Source organism: Heterocephalus glaber, unplaced genomic scaffold, assembly GCF_053883595.1.
Source record: "Heterocephalus glaber isolate CG9 unplaced genomic scaffold, H.glaber_assembly_v1.0 deba00001472, whole genome shotgun sequence".
In the NCBI taxonomy this organism is placed as follows: domain Eukaryota; kingdom Metazoa; phylum Chordata; class Mammalia; order Rodentia; family Bathyergidae; genus Heterocephalus; species Heterocephalus glaber.
The window spans coordinates 49,247,626-49,271,525 of record NW_028258315.1 but is presented as its reverse complement, the minus strand read 5'-3'; positions in this window follow the sequence as shown (position 1 = coordinate 49,271,525).

The window sequence follows — 23,900 nt, the reverse complement described above, 5'->3', positions numbered from 1 at the left end:
GCCAACAATTGTTATTTTCCTTTTTTTTTTAACGTAATGGTCAGCCTAATGTGTTTGAAGTGCTATCTCATTGTGATATGAATTTGCATTTCCCTGATGACAAATAATATTTAGCAGTTTTTCATATGTTCATTGGCCATCTGTATATCTTTTTGTGGGAAAAATATCTAATCAAGTCCTTTGTCCAGTTTTGAATTGGTTTGGGATTTTGTTGTTAAGTTATAGGAGTTATCTGTATAGTCTATAATTAACATCTTCTCAAATATATGATTTGTAAATATTTCTCCTATTCTGTGGATTGTCTTTCATTCTTTGGTCAGTATCGGAAGAACAAAAGTTTTAAATTTTGATGAAGTTTTTAATTTATCTATTTTCTTTCTTTTTGTTGCCCATGTTTTTGGTGTCATATCAAAAAAATCATTGCTAAATTGAAAGTCTTGAAGATTTTCCTCTGTTTTCTTATAAGGTTGTATAGTTATATAGTTATGGTTATATAGTTCACATATTTAGCTCTTAAATTTAGGTCTGTAATCTATTTTGAGTTAATTCTTATATATGGTTTAAAGTAAGAGTCCAGCTTCATTCCTTTCCATGTGGATATTGTTTGTCCAGTAATGTTTGTAGGAAAAAGTATCCTTTCCTCATTGTCAAAATGAAATGACATATATATGATGGGCTCTACTAATAGTCCTGGTAGGTGATTTTCCATGAGACTATATTCCATGTAGTTCACACAATTCCCTGAACCCAGAAGTAAGTATAGAAGGAGAAAGGAAAGTATTTCAGCTAATTCAAACATCATCTTGAATATGATATTTTCCTTTGATCATCTTATCTGGCCAAAAAGTAAAAATAAAAATCATAAAGACAGAAGTTGTTGTGAAAAACAAATAAAATTATTGTATCAATTCACAGCTAGTCAGTTACATTATTAAAGAGTGTATAAAGCTTATAGTTGTCTGCTAGTCCTTTTCTAGTTGCTCATGGGAGAGATATTAGTAGGCCAAGAGTGTACAATACAGGTAGGAAATAAAAAGAAAAAGACTTTATTTTTGCTTTGCACCATTCTTTGTATTATTTTTAGAAAATAAGTAGCAAAATTTTAAAGCTTATAACTGTAATGTATTAATGACTAAAAACATACTTAAATATCCATTTGAAAACAAAACAGATTAAAAGTGACAAAACTGTGCCACTATCTTAGCTAAAGTTTAAAAAACATGTTTAAAAAGTTAGTAGTACTGAACAATATCTCCATAGATTTAGGCATTAGACAAAGACATACTTAAAATTCAATGGCACCATTTTCAAACCTGTAGAGTCTACTTAAAATGCCTGAGGCTTAGTATTTTTGCTCATAAATGTAGCCACTGATGATCTCTTCATAATGAGCATTTACTTAGTAGAATGTATAGTACATGGTCAGGACTCAACAATGTCAGTATGCTCTGAAAATATTATGTGTCTGTTCTTAGGGAAAAGGTGAGACACATACATACCTTCTCTGGCTATCTTTGTAGAAAGTAACTCATCAGAATTAGATGCTCATATAGTCTCTGAAGGTGGGCTTCAGTATTCTTCCAATTTAAAGAAAATTGTACAGAAGAAAACTAAAGCTAAGCGTCAGTTCCCAGTTTCTCAGTCACTTAAACAATGAAAAAGAAAGTATTAATGGAGCAATAAATAAATAATGTGGTAAGTGAAAAAAGTTTATAAAACCTCTGATTTGATGTCTGATACTAAGCACTCATAAGTGGTAGCTATTTCTGTTATTATTTAATCTTTTCTCATTCACATCTGGGCAAATTTATTGTCAATACTAGCAAATAAAACTTCATATTGTCATTTATTTTCCCTCTTATTGGTCCTTATGCATAATAAATATCCTACAGAGAATGAACCAAAATTAACCTCATTTAAAAGGACCATTAAAATTGGAAAAATTTCCCTGCAATTGAGGGATCCAGAATAAATATGGATTTGAGAAAACAAATCTAAAAGTGAGAAACCATAAGGTAATGGGCATGGTAAAAAGAAAAAAAAAGATCTTAAATGTAGTTCACATCCAAACATTAAAAAGTAAAAATTTCAACCAAATATTCCCATTAGAAGATTTCACTATCACAAAAAAATCTAACTCAATAGCTATTTTCACCAACAAATTAAGAGATAATTACTAGAAAGATAATGCTACCTTCTAAGTGAAAAGTTTACAACCACTATTCCAGCTCTCCCTACAGAGAAAAAAGAAAAAAAACTTTGAAGGGCCATTAGATTAAGAAAAAATTCCACACTAGTCTCATTCATTGTTGAAAGGCTAACAAGTTTTTGTGTTTTGTTTTGTTTCGTTTTTTAAGCCTCAGCAATGATATGGCATCTGGCTAAAGAGAAAAGAATTTATTCTGATTGTGCATACAATTAGTTACAAAGAAGAATGGACTAAATGTGTTATTATCTAGTAAAAGCCAATGAATTGGCAAATGAAATTATTCCTTTTCAAATCTAAAGTGCAACTTGATGTTCACTGTGTGACAATGGGATGTGGAAGGAGACACAGGTTTAATTGTAAAATACCCGAGTGTGTAATACAGTGTAATGGCTCAGTTCCTAACTTCAAGAGTCCAGAGGCTGGGTTTACTACATCGCCTGGAGCAAGTGACTTATTCTTTCTAAGCCTAAAGTGCTCCATCTGTAAAATGGGCCTTAAAAATTGGCCTGTCTTGGAGAATTGTGAGTTCAAGGCCACCCTGGAGTACCTAGTGAGTTCTAGGCTAGCCTAACTACATATCAAAGACAATTTTTTTAAAAAATTGGCCTGCCTCAACTCATTGAGCAATGCATGAAATCACTGAGGGAAGTGGCTAGCAATACCCCAAACATCCTACATCTTACTATGACCACTATCACCAGCGGGGAAACTCCATGTGTGGAAGATATCTGAACTAATATTTTTACTCCAGGAAAAATATTAGGTACATCTTATTTTGAATATGCTTAAAGAATGTGAATGACACTGTCTAGAGAAACATCATCCCCAAGTACTAAGACATGATTCCATCACAGTTTTGCTCTCTTTAGCACAAAGGCACTATAGCACACAGCCCTAAAAAATAACATGCACTAAAATATTCTATTAAATGTTATATTTTTCTTCTTAATTTCTCAAAATGTAGAGGTGGGTTTTTTCCCCATGCATTCCCTGGGTGTGGATATGACACAGCTGTGTGGCATAGAAAGAAATTTGCTACCTACCCACAAACCTTTTTTGCCAGGATAAAAGTTTCCTCACCACAACTGCCAGTTAGCCCTTCCCTTTGGCTGCAATCATATGAACAGTCTTGGGAACAGATTTCTAATTTAAAGTAAAGCGCTTCAAGCAAACCGAATATCCAAAGAACCACAAGGCCCACATTCCAACCAAAAGAGAGCAAAACCTCAACTACAGATTCTGCTTTCTGTCTGACGATAACTTCAGGTGTTTTTCAGATATCTAAAACAAAACAACACACCAAAATGTGGCAAAATATTAAATGTTTTCAACTGAAAAAGCAAACTCATTCACATTTGCTCTAACCTACCTATGTAAATGTTACAAAGGGCTCTAGCTATTGTCTATTTCAATGTCTTCTGTATTCTTTGCTAGGACCTGAAAAAAAATCACTGCATTACCTTGCATTTGCTCTTAGAGTCATTAGCCTTCGACAGCACCATCATTTAAGAAATTTATCATCAGTGCTGTCCTTCGCACAATGTATTAGTGCAATATATTATAAGAGCACCTCACTCTGATGATGTATGGCTCCAAAGATGCTAACATCTGGGGATGAATGGGTCTAAGAATAGATTTGGTGTAAGGGAATAAATGCATAGATCCACCTTGGTAGTGTTATTCTCAAATAAACCAGTATTTGTTGCTCTCAACCAACCTCTTCACCACTCATAACAATCTTTACACACTCCCTGATTTAAAATAAAAATCCTACATGACATTAAATTGATTCTTATGACAAAGAGGAAAGGTTTCTAAAATTAGTTGGTTGGTACATTGAGGGATAATGCAGCACAAGTTTGATAAATTTCAATCATGGCTTTCAAGAAAACTCTAATTTAGTCCACCTCTCTCTCACTTAAATTTTTCAGGAGATTCTCCAAAGAAGAGAAAGGAGATTAACGCCCGATGTCTTCAAGGGTATTAGAATAAAAATTGAGTCACAATTAATTAGTCTCTACCAAATTCTAGCTTTCTATGTGGCTGATGATACATTTTTTCTGAAGCTCAATTCTCCCATTTCCATTCTTCAAAGTCCAGAATCCTGCCCTCTCCACTACTTTGTCTAAATAGGACGCAAATATTTTAGCTAACTACTGAAATAAATCATTATGAAACATTCAACCTCAAAGAAAATTATAGCAAATAAAAATGCCTCAATGATCTGATTCATGCACAAAAGAGTCAGCTGCAGGGTCACAGACTTCTTTGTTAAAATCGGTTTATGGTGCTCATTTTATAAACTTCCATGACAGCTGAGGAACTAGCTCTACCTGTTCATTTTAAGTAGTGTGCCTCAGGAGCCAGACCTAAAGTGTTGTACCGATCCGAATCAATGTCCTGTCCCATTATCCAAGGAGGCTTCTTTAATTGGAGTTAATCAATACTTTCTATACTAAGAGAAAAAAAGACTAGGGGATAAAGTGCCATGTGCATAAATAGTGCACAATCTCACAATTATATCCAGTTGAGGTATATCTTCCAAGTATGCTGACATGCTGACCTGTTTGGCATCTTAGCATAGTGATTCCAGATGACACCAGCTCCTTTTATCCCATGCTCACCATCATGAATCTCTAAAGTGGCCCGGAACATCCCTAATTGTCTCTTAGGCTGCCATAAAATCATCACATTGAATGGTCATAACAAACACTTCCTACCACAGGATGTTGTGGAAGGAGGAAAAATTCTAGTCCAGACCACTTGTCTGTGGTGATCAGAAATGTGGTATATTTTCAATGATCCTGTAGTCTTCTTTCTTTTAGTCTCTGGGAGAGCAATGCCTTCTGTTATTTACAAATGCCTCATAATCACCAGGAAATCTTGACTTTGGCAGAAAAGAAACACGGAAGCAGAAAGACACAAAGACAAGTCAGAAAGTCTGAATGACAGACACAGCAAAGAAGGGGAATAAAAAAGAAATGCATAAAACAAAGAAACTGCTGAGCTTCCAATTGTTTTATATTCAATTAGCTAGCAAGTACTTGAAATCAGAAATATTGGTCCCTTAAACCAGAAATTCTATTCTCAGATGTTAGAACAGAACATATCCCATGCCTCAAGAACAGCTATGAATATTATCTTTCAATGGCATTGTTTCCTCTCATAAAATAAATCTAGCACCTTAGCAGAACAAAATATTAATTTAAGGAGCATTTCATTGTGTCACTAATTTCTCAAAATTATTTCCTCCTTTCCCACTTATATAAATTACCAAACTTTCACTAGTTGTTATTTCTAATATACTAGTTTGTTCCCCTGTATTTCCTATGTTCATGTCTAACTTCTTTCCAAAACAGGATTTGTGGATTAAGGTGGTTATTAGCTAATTAAATATAAAACAACTGAAGGCTTCTCCTTAACATAAAACTACTATATTCATCCTGAGATGCCCTTTTCCTCTAGGTTCTTTTAACTATTACATGTGCCTCAGAACTTTGCCATTCCTACCAACTTTCAAGCACTCTGGAGTTTGGGAAACTCATGGTAAAATGACACACCTTGAAATCCAGGTAGACTTATCCCACAGTGGTGTCCATGGGAATGTCAAGGCCTCCTCCAGCACCTTCTTCACCTCTTTCACCAAGAACAGGAAACAGGAACAGGTTTTCAATTCACTGTTCTCACTTCTTCCCACAACTAATGAAACAGACTGGATGAGTCAACATTCTCAAATGTTCTACCTCTCTCATTCATTTTTCTCTGAATTTTTGACATCTATGTTAAGATCCAAGATTTTCATAAGATAGGTGGAAACAGATTATTTGGTTTTCTCTCTCACTCTGGAAAACAAAAGCTTTCCACCAGGGCTTCTAGAACAACAGAGTTCTGCGCTGAAGTTTAGAGGCAAATCTCCAGTCAACAACAATAACAAGACATGCTGAGCTTTGCATGTATCTCTCATGCATGCATTTCTCAGAGACCTTGTTGAGAAGGAGATCAGAGCAAAGCAAAATCCAGCCAAGAAGTGAACTGTGTGTGTCGAGTGTGGTGGCTGAGAGGGGTCCAGCCCCTAGTAGGGGCTGTGCTGCTTACTACCTTTGTGCCTTTGGGCAAATACAAGTGATGATCAAAATATGCATTGTGTGTTTAAATTCTAAAAGTTTTTTGCAGTAAAATGCATGGCCGTTAATCTCCCTTGAAATACTGCTCTCTTCAAATACACTTTTCCCATTGTTCTTGCCACTTTCTGAAGCAATTCTGGAAGTTCTCTATTATGAGAGTCTCTATGAGGTGTGATCACAAATATGGTGAATGTTGCTGCCAAGCACCATTCAACAGAAAAGCAGACTGGTGAAAACATTGCAGTGCGTCTCGTCCAACTTATTCACCCAGTCTGGAACACCATGCAACTTATGGCTCTTCCCCAAAGTCAAAACAGTCATGAAAGGTAAATGTTTTGAATTGATTCAGGTCATGAAGGCAAGTGTGATAGTACAATGAAAAATACTTTCAAAAGAGGACTTCCTCAGAAAGTGGCAAGAATGTTGAAAAAGTGTATTTGAAGCAAGTACTGTGAGGGGAATTTGTGGCAATTTGTCTTTCACTGTAATAAATCTTTAAAAATTTAAACATTCACTGTATTTTTAGATCACACCTCCTTTCTCTAGTCCTCTATTTCATCTGGTACGATATGACAAGCTGTTGATAAATGTCAGCTAATTTTGCCATTATTCCTGAAATGTTGATCTATCATCATCCACTAGCTTCTTTTCTGATCACAAAAGATAAGTCTTCAATTTGTAGTAAATGGAAGAGATCAACTTGAAAAACCAAGACAATGAACCATAAAAAACAATACCAAGGTCATTATGTTTTGACCATGGTTTATCAGTAAAAACAAGGAAAATCATGTATTTGTTTCCTTGATTAATATATTAAGCACCAACTATATGTCTAGACTTGTGTCAGGCACTGTGGGAATACAAAAGCAGTATAGGACATTGTTTTTTGGGGCCAAAGAACTGCCAATCTAACTGAGCAAGTTAGACAGACAAACAATTAGTAATCCCAGGCAGGGCTGTGTAGACCTGTTACTGAGGGCAGTCCGAAGTGAGGGACAGACCTGTGTGGGTGGTGACAACCTTTGGGAAAAAGAGAGCAAAGAGGGGCTGAGCCAAGCCTGGTTGAGAAGGTCAGATTGAGACAGGAAGAAGAAAAAAGTGTGGGCATTTCAGAAGGAGGGATCAACACAACAGAGAGGACAGAGACAGATATGGACATGGTGAAAGCTGGAAAAGAGAATATACCTTGCTTCAAAAGATAAGCAGATGGCAGTTATCTTTGTGACAGTGCACAAATGGGAGCCACTGATAGTTACAGAGTCAAGGAGAAGTTTGAGGAGATGGGTTGGCAGAGTCACACTTCAATTTACTATGAATATTGCCTCCCAGATGTGAACTGTGGACAGTGGCTCTGAGGAATAGCTACAACACAAGAAATCTGTGGCTACAGAAAATAAAAGAATAGACAGAATTATTATAGAATTCCTAGCCTTGGAGACTGAAAATTATTTGGTAGTTTTTGCTAGAAGATTTAAGGAGCCAACTTCAGGAGAGAGATTATGAGATGAATTGAGATTTTGCAATTCTGAAATTATAGCATGATGTTTTAAAATCTAGTGAAATACTACACTAAGAGGAACTTTACATCTAATTCAAGGCAAATGCATGAAAATCCCAACCTAATTTTTTCTTTATAAGAAATGAATCCAAGTGACAGAAGCTATTTTATTTGAAAATTGTGGCATTCTCTTTCAAGATGGAAAACTTAAACCAGATCAAACTTGAGTCTTTCATGCCTTCTGATTGTACACTAAACTTGGTCAGAATCAGGGAATTCTTTAATGATATTCTTAAGATATAACCCAAGAAGATTGAGCAAAACGATAAGATGCTAAGTCCAGAGGGACCTTACTTCATTGAGTCAGTTAGAATTGCCTTTAGAATTTACGATGCAAGTCAAAGTGCTACATAGATTTTGCAATAAGAAATGAAATTAGTCCCATAAATGTTCCCAACTAAAAGACCAAAAAAAAAAAAAAAAACCAAAAAAAAAAAAAAAAAAAAAAGACAAAGACTATTATAAATGATCAGTTGTCTCTGTTCTGTATGCCAGTCTCACACACAATTTCTTAATGAAATAAAGGTATGCACATTTAGGGGGCGGGTAGGGGAACATCATGTTGTCACTTGAATTCTCTGGGTTACAGTAGAGAATCAGTTTGTAGAAATCTCTGTATATTTCAGCCTCAACTCAAGGACAACAGATGAATGGAAGAACAAAATCTCTAGGTTAGTAAAAACAAAATGCCCTTCTTGTTAACATGCTGCCTTCCAGCTAGCAAGACTTCTCAGCAGGTGGCATGATATTCTGTCACCGACCCACCTCTACATCTGGTGCCTAAGCAGGTTTAGATCTCAAAGTCTTTCTTCCCCTTGATAAAGACTGCTTCTTTAAAAATGCTGATGAAGATTTCATAGGTTTCTTTGAAAATAATTATTAAAAAAGAAATGGCTCCCAGGCTTTGTCCATGCATAGCAATAAGTCTCAGCTGCAAGCAAGTTTTTCAAGTCAAGATTGTTGCTTCCAAAAAACAGATTTGTAGAAACGCATTTGAAAACCTTATTAACTGAAGCAGGCTACAGTCCAGTTACTTTAGTGGCTTGAAAACAATCCCAAAATAATAAAATATATAATAAGAGTGGTTGTTTTTCCCTGTTAATATCACCACAATCAGAAATCCTTTGAACTGTTGAACCGAAAATGACTTGGATTCTTAATGACAATTAATTACAGAAGACCACAGACAGGTTTTGAAAAGTAAAAAATATAATCAGCTCTAGTAGACATACATTTGGCATTATTTACACAAGCTATGTCTTTTTTGGCTGCTCTTTTACAGTTTGCCACTTCTCTATTGTGCCACAAACGTATTATTACTGGATGAATTCCATCATTTTCATTAACTATAATTTTTTAAACAGGGTAAATGGTTACAAAAACAGCAAAAGGTTAACAAAGCTGAAAGATGGGCCATATGCTAGTTCCCTTCTTGAAAAGTAAACACATCAAACAGAAAAAAAAATCAAATATGGAAAAATATGCACATTTTAAACTGATAACAAAAACTCATTACACTAATTATAATAACAGGAAATGTACTTTGGTCTCCTCTTAATTAATAAAATTTCTTTGTGTCTTCCCTTCACTTTCCACGCTGTTGCCCCCTACACACAAACACACAAACTCTTTCCATAAATAACTAATGTGGTAAAAAGAGGAAGATCTCTAAAGTCATTTCTCATGAAAAATAAAATTCCCACTTCTGGTTCCCTTCTAAAGCTACAGCACCATAATCTCCAGAATGCTCATGCTAAAGTATAAATATTATTATTAGGTGAATCGAACATTTGACTCACTCCTACTAACACTTGCAAAATATGGCTCTGCCATTTCCTCACACTATGGCACGGAGAAACTTACTTAAAGGTTCTAAATCTCAGTTCCTTCTTCAGTAAATAAGAATATCTACTCTTGTAACTAGGCACACTTCATATGGTTGCAGTGAAGAGGGCATGAAAGATGTCTGTGGCAGGTTTTGCATTGTGCCTGGTGAACTGTAAAAGCTGCTCAATCAAAAGTAGCTACTACTGTGATTATCATTATTATTATAAATTATTATTATTACTATTCTCATTAGCTAATAGGAAAGGAATGAGACCCAAGTCAGCTCAATCAGATGGGTAAAAGGCGGAGAGAAGAGCTGTGGAGGTGGTGCAGTTGGGAGGCTCTAGGTCCCTGGCTGCACTCAGGGTGGGGAGTTTGTAGTGACTGCCACCTCCGGACAAGTCTGCTTACAGCCAGGCTGGCTGGTGCTGACTCACCAGCCACTGCCACAGATACCACCACCTCCAGTCTGCTAGGCAGGCTAGTAGAAGCAAATCCCCAAACATGGCACTGTGGGTAATTTCAACTCCTTGGCCATTATTTATGAGACGTTACAATTGTACTGTTCTATCCAGGGTAACTCAGCACCCCTGCACCTGCTAAATTTTTTGTTTCTTTTCTTTTTTTAACTTTTAGTTTTTGACGATGGGAGGAAAAAGAGTTGAAAGGATAGAGAGGCCTAAAGGAAAAGTTAAAAAGGAATAAAGGTGACTTTCAGACCCAAAGTCATCATGCTCAGTATTCAATTCTGAAGGTTTCACTTGGGCTTTGGTTCACACACTCTCCTATCTAGTGCTCAGTCCAGGGCCTGGTCTGGCTGTGACTCACATGGCACACTGTTTTTTTTTTGGGGGGGGGTGCATTTTTTGTTTTTGTTCTTTAATTTTTTCCTTTTTGCAGTACTGAGAGTGAACCAGGGCCTTCCAACTGAGCTGCATCCCTAGCCTTTTCTGTTTTTTATTTTGAGGCAGGGTCTCACAAAATTGATAAATTGTCCAGGCTGGAGTTGAACTTTCAATCCTCTTGCCTTAGCCTCCCAAAGTGCTGGGATTATAGGCGTCCACCACTACAGCCAGCTCATGGTGCACTTTTGAACCCTACCCTTAAGCTCACTGCCTATAAGAGGAGCCAAGCAAGAATTTCTTGAGCTTCTGTTTCCTGGATTTAAACAAGCATTTCTTCACAGAATCTTCATAAAATTTACATACTACCAAATTCTGATAGTTGTCACACAAGCTATCCATAAACTTGAGACAGATATGTTAACCAAAGCAAAACAAGGTCTCTAACTGCAAGACCTCTCACTGCCTCTGGTATGTAACACAGAATATCAGTTCCCAAAAGGGGAACTCTTCGAACTACCCACTTCTGTTTCACAGAGCATTTCATGGGGTCAGTCATCTCCTGAACAGTTGGGTAAAAGTTCAGTCAGGCAAGTCTTCAGATGGTTTGACAGTTCGATTTGATTTTTTTCATCTGGTAACCAAAGTCTGTATAATCTATTTGAGGGAAGAATTTAGCAACCCAGTAGTTATTCTCAGTAATAGTACTGGTGTTTATCTAAAATACAGTGTTCCAAATCTTTAAAGTATAGAGCTGTGACCATCATTGCCAAGAGGGCATGGCCTTCCTGTAAAGGATACCAACACAAAAGAAAACAGATCCAGAAGATGGAAAAGTAAAGATTCCTAGCAAGTCATGGTGGCACAAGGCTATAATCCCAGTACACTGGGAGGGTGAGGCAGGAGGATTCCAAGTGTGAGCACAGTCTGGGCAACTTAGGGACTTAATCAAAATAAAAAATAGAAAATAAAAAATGGTCTGGGATGTAGCTGAGTTCAAGCCCCAGAACTGCATTTAAAAAAAAAAAAAAAGAAAAAGGAAAAGGAAAGATTCCAGATGGCTATATTACAACCCCTTAACCCAGCGGGGCCTTTGAATGTGGCCTTATAGTGTAACTCACAGAAAAGATCAGCCAGGCCTCTGAATGTGGCCTTATAGTATAACTCACAGAAAAGATCGCCTGAAGCCAGCTGGAGCTGTATTTCTGAAGCTACAATACTGAAGCAGCTGAATAATCCCCACTAATTCTTAAAAATTCATGTAAAATTTGCATCCTCTTTTATAATACATCTGTGTTTATTTTAAAAGAAAAATATGTTAAATTATTTACCTTCAAGTAAAGTTGACTTTTCACGGAAATGTGCCATGTTTATCCAGTGTCTTCCTACAACGAGGGCTCACTGCTGAGGACCGCAGCTTTGAGGTGTGTGTCATGAAATAAGAAGGCAATATTGCCTTTCTTAGTCCTTTCTGTCTCATTGTCCTGAAGACAAGAAGGAACAGTTAATGAAGACGAAGAAGAAGTACACTATAGAGAGGCTTAAGCATTGACTACTGGCCTCCTCCACCTGGAGCCCCACTGACTACAGTCCCTAATACCAATATGGTTGGATCTTGCTGGGCACTTACCATGTGCCACATGCTTTACAGGTACGGTCTTAGTTTTCATAATAACCTTTGAAGTGGTTATAATTATTATCTATATAGATTGAAAACAAGAAAATCATTCATGTTTAAAAACAATGAGCAAGATTATCAATCTAAAATTTAAAAAGCCAGAGTCAAAACCTGGACAATTTAGGAAATATCTCTTCTTCACCTTCTTCTTCTTCCTCCCTCTTCCCCTTTTCCTTCCCTTTCTCATTCTCCTTCCTCATATTTAGTAGGTGCCAGCCACTGCCCTAGTGTTTTATATGCAAAATCCATCAGGCAAGTACTATTATCCTTTTCTCAAAACCATAATTTCCTATTGAAAACCAAAGGTAAAAAACAAAAAACCCTGCCACACCAAAGCTCCACCTTTCCCAACATTACCCTCAAGTTTTACCTTCAAACTGTGGCCCAATTCAGGTCATCTAATTTCACTGGCATGTATTGTGCCCTTTCTTAGGAAGAGAATGAAAAAGAGCAAGTAGATCTATTCATTTCCCATTTCTGCTGCAGCCAATTATATTTTTCCCTCCCCACTCCAGGTTCTAGAGACTTCTTATATTCCTTGGCTCTGGCTTCTTCATCTTCAGAGTCAACAATGTAAGGACTTCAAGTGTCTTTGAGTCTGACTCTCCTGCATGCTTTCACCTATAAAGATCCTTATGATTATGCTAGGCTCACCTAGATAATCTACAGTAATCTCCCATCACAAGATCGTCAATTTAATCACATCTACAAAGCCCCCTTTGGCACACAAAGGTAACATATTCAGTTACCTGTGTCATGGCACTCAGACACAGTGGAGAATCCACACAATTATCCCTGCCTCTTCTGGCGCAAAGATCACACTGCCTTTTCATCCAGAGCACTGGCATTTCTAGTTACCACAACATCTTCACCTATGTGGAATTAATTTCATCTGTTACTTCCAGAATAAGTTTCTACAGGACTTTCTTTAACAACTGCATTTTAATACATCATATGAGCAGTGATTATTTCTTCTTTAGGTCTGAGATCACTGTGTTTTTGTTTTCTAGTCTGGGTTCTTGGATTCCCTCCCTGGCCATGTCTGGATGGGCATTATCAGATTTTCCCAATCTTTGTTTTCATTGCTATTAGAGAAATGGACCTGAAATAGCCACAGTTTTCTTTTCAGACACTTCTTGATCAATTGACTTCACCTCAGTAATGAAAAGTATTTAAATCTATGTTCACTTCAGCTTCCAATGCAATTCTGGACTCTCTTCACTATCTTACATTGTATATTAGATGAAACCAGTCCTGAGTCAAAGCTGGCTTTTATTAAGGACACAGACAAATTATACATACTGTAAGTGATTGATAGAAAAATCATAATGCTTCTACCTTGTATTAGGGCTCAGGAGAAGGGCCACAAATTTAATAATGTCTTCAGTCAGACCTTAATAATAGGTCCGTTCAAAAATGTGGCCAAATCCTTAGAATTCAAAGGAGACCTGGAATGGAGTTTTGAGAAGAGCTAGGGAGAATTGCATTGCTTACATAAAAAAATGGGAGACACTTTATTTTTGTTTTCTTCACCCTTAGAAAGAAGCCGTGGACAAGATATAAATGAATGAAAGTAATAGTGTTCCAGTAAACTTTACAAAATATGTGATAGGCCGGATTTGGTTGACGGGCCATTGTTTGCTGACTCCTGGTCTAGTTCTTTAAGTCAATAAACTCACCCCTGACTTTTTGTCGCTCGTGTTGTAGTTTTGTTTTGCTTTGTTTGAGCTAACCTAAGTGAGGTTTACATAAATTGTATTCAGCAAAAATAGTTTTCTTGGTGTTTTTTCCTATCCATTTTGGAAACGTGAATCTGAGGAGTCCTTCATCTTCACCCCAGTGTCAAAAGGGTGTGAAGCACAGCAAGGAGTGAGAAAAGCTAAACTGTGAAATCTAGTGTTCTGTGAAATCATAAAAACCTCTTAAGGGCCACTGAAATTAGCAATAGACTATTAAGAGGAAGTTGGGGAGGCTCAACAGAAACTCTAAGAAATGAAGAAGGCACCAAGGAGAACAGCACCCATTTTCTCCTTGAAGAATGGTGAGAGTCTGACAGTCAAACATGACAGGCTAGAGGGCTGACTGTGAGTGGAATTTCTCTCCACAAGTTATGATTTTCTTCCCTCTGAGAGGCAGCATGAAAGTGATGGGAATCACATGGACTTAGTCAAGCACCAAGTCCTAAGTGTGAATACCACCTTCACCTTTCATTAGCAGTGGGTCCTTGGAGTTCTCTATCTCTGTGGGTCTCAGGGTCCATCCTTGTCAAATTTCAGAGGACTCATGAGAACAGCAAAGGAGAGAACACAATGAAGGAAGGGTAGTGCTATGGTCTGGATCTTGAATGTCCCTCATAGGCTTTGTATTAAAGACTCGGTCCCCAGGTGGTCCTATAAGGAGGTCCTTTAGGTGATATGGCATGAGGTAAGGTCTTTCAGTCACTGGGGGTGTGCGCTGAAAGGAGAATGCTGGGCCCCATATCAATGGGACCAACTGATCGTGTACTGAAACCTCCAAATCTCTGAGCCAAAGGATAACTGTTCTCTTTATAAGCTAAATACCTTGGGTAATTTTCTACAGGATGAAAAGCTGACTAACACAAGAAGTAACACAATGCACATTGTCTGGCTCCTCCCTTTACAGTGGTGACTGGTTTCCCTTGGATGACTATTTAAAATAAAAGGCTGCAGCACTGCACAAATGTGGAAGCACACAGCTGCTCAGTTAGCATTTCAGGTTTTTATTAAGCAAACTGATAAGACTTATATTCTGTAATTGGTGCATGTTCTTTTTTGCCTAATGACACTAATCTGTTTTTATCTTAGTCATTTAACTGAGTTTCATGATTAGCACAGGCAAGGTTTTAGGGATTTAAATCACTTGTTTGATGTTTTTGCTTTTAGGCATGTTTGATTATTTATTAAAATCGATAAAATCAGCCATGTAAACTAGTTATTAAAACTATAATTCCTTTATTGGCTGATACCAGGAGGGCTGAGGCAAATGAAAAATTCAAATATTCCATGAATTCTTCATTATGAAGCAAGATTCTATAGGGGTGGCCTACATACTTTGTACTAACTGAAGCCGGTTTAGAACAAGTCTGTTCTATCTTTAGTCAATAAGGAAAAGGACCAAGTGGGTAAGCATATGTGCAACTCATGTTCTAATTTATGCTTTAAAATAAATACAAATTTGAAAGAAGAAATGTGTTCTCATATTCAGAAAAAAACCATCAAATTCCTGCTAAGGCAGAGTAGTGAAGAGTATCCAAAGATGCCTCCCACCAGTAACTTCCCACCCTATCCACACATGTCACTCCCACATCATCACCAGGTGGATCTGCTTCCTCCTCCTCTAACCTGAGCCTGCTAGGACCTACTCTGACCAGTGGACTATGGTGGAGATGACATTCTACCTGTTCTGGTCAAAGTCTTCAAGAGGACTTTAAGCACTTCCACTTTCAAAGTAGGAAGCCAGATGTCCAGCTCTAAAAATGCTTAGGCCAGAATACTAAATGATGAGAAACCATATGGAGAGAGAAGGCCACATGGAGAAGTACAGAGATGCAATTCTGGACAAACAACATCTGTAGCTTCCAGTCTAGTACACTCCACATAAAACAGAACCACTCAGAGGAGCTCTACCAATATTCCTGACACACGTACTACAAATAATAAATCATTATCATCTTAAACTGCTGTATTTTGGGTGCTCTGCTACATAACATTAGGTAGTTTAAATGGAAAAGGAAGGATAAGGGAATGAATAATTTTTCAGGTCAATGCTCAACGTATCTGTTTGCACAAAGGAGCGTCCATTGGCCTTAGCTTAACTCTTTTCTTCAAAGAAATTTCAAAAGAGCTCCTTTTCTGAAACAATATAGGGAAAAGACATTGCACAGTGTCATACTGTAGAGACGATATTGCTCTAGAAGTAGAAGTTCTGGATTCAGCCCTGGCTCTGCCACTCAGTGAGAAAATGTTGGGTAGAGTGGTTTAGCTTCTAGGTTTCCACTCTGTCTTTGGTAAAATGAGAAAAGACATTGACAGAAACAATGGGGATTGGGAGAGAAGCTAATGGGAGTCATTTATTTGGCCTGGGTTTATAGCCACAAAGAATCTTCAATGTAAATGCTTAACCATGAGCTCTATGAATTATTTTATACATATGTAGTCAGAGAAATCCACTCAAGAATGAAAAATAGATAACATTTGCTTAACAACTTTACATTTGTGTCTATTTATCTATTCTCACTTCTGTTATGTAGTGATATTTACTTTTAAAAACTATAATTTTTACACACTGAAACCTCCCCCAAACAAGGGAGGAGAATAGGGAAGCGGGGGGGGGGATGATGAGAAGGGATGGTTAAAATATGTTATGTGCATGTACAAATCTGCCAAAATGAAACCTATTAATCAGTATAACCAATAAGCACTAATAAAAAACGGGGGGAAAAACCCATAACACGTGACTAACAGAATTATGTTGCGTTGTATTTTGGATGTTTACTAAGAATCTTAAGAATTTAAAATGTTAAGCTATTTAAAAATATAATGGGGGGGCAGTCGCTAGGGCTCAGTGGTAGAGTACGTGCCTAGCATATACAAGGCCCTATGTTCAATCCACAATACCATCACCACTCTTGCCCCGAAAAAGTTTTATCAGCCAATTTCAGTTATTTCTGTGCAGTGAATTCAAAATCTTAGAAGATGAGACTCATCTGTGCCTCTTTGACTTCTAAGAAACTGTGAGTGTTTGACCATATTGGCTCTAGGATTTCTGTTTTGAGAAAGTGTAGCTAAACTGGGGTTCAGTGCCTGAGAGACTAGCGATTCTACGGGGCGGGGGGAGGGGAGTGAAGGGAACTGGCTATGGTGCGGCAGTGTGTCCTTCACAAGCCACTTCTCTTACTTGGTGGACGGCCTAGGTGTCCTTCTGTGACCACAGGGTCCCTCCATGGGAAACTTGTTCACATTGGCAGACATCTAGTGGCTCTGATTGACCTGTGTCTAGCTTATGGTTGTCTGCCCATCGCTCTAGTGCTGGAATCCAATCCTGGGTTCCTCCCTGCTCCATGTTCTCCATGTCAAAGGTGCAAGCTCAAGCCATGACCACAACTGGAAACAAGTTCCAGATTTTTACTTACAGGTCCTGGGAAAGAGGACGTAATGAATCAGGAAAGCAGTCCTCTGTTCCCAGGCCAGGAGAGGCAGGAATGGAGATTCAGGCAGAAAGAGAGGAGCTGGTGGTCGGTAGAGGGTGGAGGTCACTTATCATGGGCATATGAAAGTGGCAGAAAAATGGGTAGCCGGGTGGGCAAGATGAAGAGATGCTCAGGCCACTGGCTTGTTCAGAACGGGTGTCGAACTGGAACCTGTATGCGGGTGAAAGAACCCTGCTTCTGCTGTGAGGAAATTAGCCACATTCACAACGAAGCCGTGGGCTGGGGCAGAAAGGGACTCGGCGGCAGCGCGCAAGAGTGAGGCCTGGGGACTGCCCCCAGCGCTGCCAGAAAGAAAAAGTATAGATGTTGAGGCACAAAATTATAAGAATTCTAGACATCCTTTTAGCTCGAAAAGCTATTACCCAGGTTTTCTTATTATATGTGTGGAATAATAATTTAACTATATAATTTATAATTTTTCCGACAACTTTTTATGGTACCAAGACATCTTGTTGAGAAACCAGGATACCCTTTCTGAACTGGTTGGTATTTTGTCCTGAAATCAGAGGAGCTGGCTAGAATGGTTTAGGAATGTTGGGGGCATTAACAACATGCTTCCTAACTTATTAGCCACAGAAACGTCCTAGGTGCCTTGGTTTTCATGTGTGTATGCTCACATACGTACAAAATGCAGAAACGTTACCAAAAGCATATATACTACTTTGTCTCTCAGTTATATGAATAATCTAGCCTCTCCTGCAAAAGAAAGAAAGGGGAAAGAAAAAAGGATGCTTTTAACATTGTAGAAAATTAAGTACCCAGGAGAAGAAAGAAAAAAGGTAATAAATATATAAAATATATGCAAATTAAAGCAGTATAATACCATTATCATCTGTCAAACTGGCAAATTAAAAAAAATTAATTCCCAATGAAGGCAAAATAAAGACACCTTCATTCTAAAAGACTCAAAGAATTTGTCACCAGCAGATACTTACTAAAGAATATATTAAAGAGTATTATTTAAGCAGAAGGAAGATGATCCCAGATGAAAGAACAGCAAGGCAAAAGAAAAAGGGAAAGAACAACAAAAATGGTAAATATGTGAATGTGTCAAAATTCATATTATATGTACAAAATAATACATCTTTCTAACTTTGTAGCATGTAAAATTAAAATACACTATGTCATAGTAATCATTTAGGATAAATAGTAATAAAGTGGCTAGCACTAAGTTCATAAGGAGGTTAAAAATAATAACATTAGACTTTCAAAAGTCAAAATAGATTAATAGCCATGTGAATACCAAAAGAATATGAGTAAAACTTTCACAATTCTAGAGAAATATATGAGATAGTAAAAAAAATTTAATTTACTCAAACTAATCCAACAACAAAAAAAAATAAAGAAAAAAGAAAGGAGAACAGGCCAGATAGAAGACACGCCATAATGTATTAATAATTACATTAACTGTAAATGTACTAAATGCTTCATTTAACTGACAAAGATTATCTGACTGGATTTAAAAACAGAGCAAAACAAATAAAAATCTGGTATTTCTTTGGTATTTAAAAGGGATAAGTAATGAGTTTAAGCTCATTATTTTAAGAAGAGGAAAAACATGCCATATAAACTAACACTGTTGACATCACAGAAGCACAGAAAATATATTTTAAGTAAAAATACTAATGGAGTTGAAGAGGGTAATTTAAATAATGAATATTTAATTCATCAGGAAAATATGACAATTCTAAGTCTGTGTGCACCTTGTAACTTAGTCTCAAAATATATGAAGCAAAAATTGACAAAATTTTAAGAAAAAATAAACATATCCATAATAGTAGTAGAAAAGTTTAGCATAGCTTCCACTGTTACTAACAGATTAAATGAACAAAATCAGTAAGGATTTAAAACATTTGAGCAACATACTAGCAAACACAATTTGAAGTATATAGTATTTCAAGTGTGTAGAATGATGCCTCAAACTAGAGAAAGCACATTCTTCACATGCACATGTAAAATGCAACCACGATTAATACTGATCCATGAAGAAAGTTCCAGTAACTATCAAAAAGTTAGAATTATGCAGAGTTTGTTCTGTGACCACTAGCAATTAAACTAGAAATTTTAAAAAGGTAAGTTGAAAATCCCATATAATTTGGATTTAAGGAATATATTTTCTGGCCTGTACTTCCAGCTATGTTAGATAACAATCCCCATCAAAAACTATAAAATCTTTATTAAAAATAATGATGAGTGAATGTAATTCTAGTGCTGCAGGTAAGAAACCCATAAATGAGTTTATCGTTGGCTTTTTGTGATTTATTTTTTATTTTCATAGTACTCCAAATTTAGTTTTAGTTAATTTTCTAAATTCAATATGAATTCCCTTCTTGCTTAGTGACCATAAAGTTACAAAGAAACTGTCATTAATTTTTTTCATTGTTTATATTTTCAATCAATAGTTTCTATTCATACATGAGGATCTGAGACACTGTTTGATGTTATTAAACATGTATAAATCCTTTGACCCAGCAATTCCATTTCTAAAATTCTTCCCCAAAAAATACATCCACACATCTAACCAAGAGCAATTACATTAGAATATATCTTGTGTATAGGTTTATATTTTGAAATATTTGTTGATGGAACAGTAGAAACAACTTAAATATCCACTTATTGGGGACTGGTTAAACAAACCATGATACATTGATAGAAAGGAAACTCATTGTTAAGGAAACAGACCTTAACAATAAGGAAGTCTAGATCTGCTGATACACTACATGTGTTTGGTTAATTTGGTAATAAGCATTTCCCTAGTCTTCTAAACTTAATATGTATTTACCCTTTCTAAATTCAGTAAGAATTACCTTTTCACTTAAAGACCATAAAAAGTTATAGTAAATAATTCTGGCTTACTAGAGCAAAAGTGAAAAGAGTTGGAGCAATGTGCTTTGCTCCACAGACTGGGCAGGATGCTGGAGAGCGTATCAGGACTTGGTTTCTCTGGATCACTCAGCATCGGGTACCACTCCCTCATCTTGGCTGGATGTTACCAATGCCCTTCAAATTTGTTCCTATCCTTGAGTCTCTCTAGTTGAAATTCACTAAGGATTGCATATCTAATCCTAGCCTACCAGAGGACAAGGGGAACTGGATTTATCATCCTATGATTAGTATGGAAAATGTGAAAGAGTTGATTTCTCAAAATAAAATCAGGGCACTATTTGGAGAGGAGAAAGAATACTATACGTTCTCTGGCTACTGCCACATGAATAACACAAATCAGAAAAGCATATGCAGAATAAACCAACATTTGTGTTTTAAAAGCTGAGAGACAAGAATACATATTCCATGCACACATATAGGACACAGTCTTTTAAAAAAGAACACCAGAAACAACCTAACTTCTATGTCTCCCACTAGACCCTCAGTTCCACGAGGGCAAGAATTGTGTCTGTCTCCTCTATTTTTGTATTTCCAGTGGCTAAAACACCACAGGAATCTTACACCCAGGAGACACATAATAAATAGTGGCAGAGGGAAGTTTTCTAAAAATGTAATTCTACAGAGGAAACAAGATGGAATAGATAGAAAGAGGGAAAGAAAAAGAATGAGACAGATTTGCAAGCATTTTTTTCAAGTCCCTATAGGGTTTTGTTTTGTTTTTTGTTTTTTGCAAGTACCAAAGGGGGTAAATAAAATTAATAATTATAATACATTTTTTGGCCCATAAATTCCTTCCTGGAGGAATTTGAGGGATCATTGTTCTAATGCTCCATCTCATCCTTCCCTGCTCTGAATCATCTCATTGTGTTCCTCCTCACAGACAGAGCCAAGCAGAAAAGGCCTCATTGTCTAATGGAACAAACCAGCTTCAGCAGACGAACCCCCGCCCCATGCAGTGTGCGTTGCAACTCAGTTTCTCTGGGGCCTCCGGAAATAATGACTCGTGAAAAGGTAAATAGTCAAGGGTTATTTGGTCATCACACTGGAGCCCCAACTCTTTAGAAGTCTGCACTGATAGCAAAAACATTGTTGAGAGCCCAAATAATGTGAATGATATTAGGAGGGAGACCCTGGAAAGAGGAAAGCAACAATGGCTTAATGACAGCAAGCTGACAATGGAACAGAATTTTGTGGGCTGAGATGATTGTAAAAGCAAACAATGGTGATATTGTCCTTCTGGTGTTATTGTGTAATGCTGTAATTTATGGATGAAGTGGAATTTCAAACAAAATAAACAGACTTGAATTTGTTAACTAATACAGTAAGCATAGAACATTCTGTTATGTGAGAAGAGAAATGGAATGTTTTATATACTCCTGCTATTTGCTAAACAGAAATGTGTTTATATTTGGCATAAAGTCTTGCCTTTATTTTTGCTAGCACTTTGAGAATATCCTTTTTGGTTTAATCCTGAACAGAGATATAAAATGTGGGTGAAAGAAGACTCTTGTTAATATATATCACTATACAATTATGTGATTGTTCTGAAAAGTTTTTTTTAAGACAAATTTCACCCACCAGAGAAAACTCTTCTATAAAGGTATCAATTAATTTACTCTTATCTTTGAAAATCTGATGCCTCTATTATCACAAATACTATGGTAATGTGATAGCATCTACAACAATAATAACTGCTTCTCTATCACAAGTGAAATATTGGGTTTCAGTGATACTTGTTAAAGGGGAACCATTTCTTTCCAAACTATTTCAATCAGGTTTATATTTCAGTAAGCATTGTTAACGATTAATGACTACTACTTATGGATTACAGTATATAAGATTACACTTTATATACCTGGGCAGGAGGCAAGTAACATACTTAGCATCTCAGGGCAGGAAAGAGCACCTGACATGTAGTAGGGAATCAGCACATATTTGTGGAAAGAGTCAATATTCAGTTCTTCTATGGACAAGGTATTCTTCTAAGTCATGGATGCATCTGTCAGAGACAAAACGAAGCCTGAGATAAAATGAACAAAAGCTGTTTATTCGTAAATGTAAGGCAAGAGAATGCATCTGCTGTCATTTTAATTTGCAGTAGGATTTCACAAGTATTGGAAGGGATAGTGAATTTTATAAAATAAAAACGACTGAGACAGACTAACTAGCTTCAATCCTATTAAGGTGGGATTTCTGAAAGCCAGGATGACTTCCTAATTGGCCTTCAGGTACATTTGATTGTTTTTGGTTAGTTGCAAGAGGGTAAGAAAGCAGTGTGGGGACTTGAAATGAATGCTAGGGACCAGGGATTTCTGTGGCCAGCCATTTCCAGGAACAGTAGTATTCAACGGGCAGCATTTTTTACAGTTAAGCTGTTATTATGGCCCTTTCTGAGAAGCTGATTGCCATGAAGGACAGTTTTAACATCTGGGAACTTATTCTCTTTCAATCTCTCAATCTCAGTGTCTCTCTCTCGCGCGCGCGCGCGCCTCTTAATTGGCAACAACCTTCTAGAAAATTTCATAGAAATAAAATACAATTTTTAAATTAAGGAGTCCACTACCACCCAAATATACTAATGCAATAAAAATATACCATCTGATGAAATAAATCTGCATTTTATATTCTAGGCTTATTTAATCATAGGTGCAGTCTCAGGACAAAAATAAGTTTAATATTTTACTGAAATTTGGGTGATAACAATGAAACATTGCCCTGAAGATTTGGAAACACACTTTCTATAGATGTGTTCTTATGATTACTGTGCAAAATGATCACCTTAAAGCAGGTCTTCCAAGTATTCACAACCTTTCTACTGGCTTTGTCTTTATTTATTAATTTATGAAACCATGATCCAGGGGAACAGTATTAGTGACCATGGGAAATTTTAAGTAGAAATTAAATAGACCTTTGGCTTTATGCCCAGAAAAAAATGTCAGTTCTTGTGCAGAAAACCAGGCAAAAGATAAAAAAAAGATTCTATTATATCTATAATACAATTTTCTTATGGCTTTAGTACAAGTTTCTTCTCTGCTAACAGAAGTCCCTGCAGAAGGTTTAAACAATCTCAACAATTTCATTATGTGAGCGTAGCTAAATCCAATAATGTAAAAGGGCCTAGAGAGTCTTCCCATATGCTCAATTCTATACCCTTTCTTTTTAGGGGAAGTCAAAGAACTTGCCTCTCTGGAAACTGAATCTCCTCCAATTGCCTGAAGCACAAATCTTGCTTTGTTGACATCAAGGCAAGCTCTCCTGAGGACACACAAAGAAGGGAAGGAGCCATTAGAATTTCTTGTGACCCTGCTCTGAGCCAAATCCAGCTTTGCTTAAATGAATGAAAATGCTTGTTACATGGCCCAAGAAGCTATTTTGTCCATTTGAAAATTAATTAGACCATAGCTAGATGAACAACCCTAAGATGCTCTTACAATGTTCTTAGATGGATGACCCTGGCTGAGTTCCCAATTTTAACAAGTTCACCCTTAAGCAAAAATATGGCCTTTTGGCAAAGCTAGTGCTACAGCTGTAATGCTTTCCTGACCA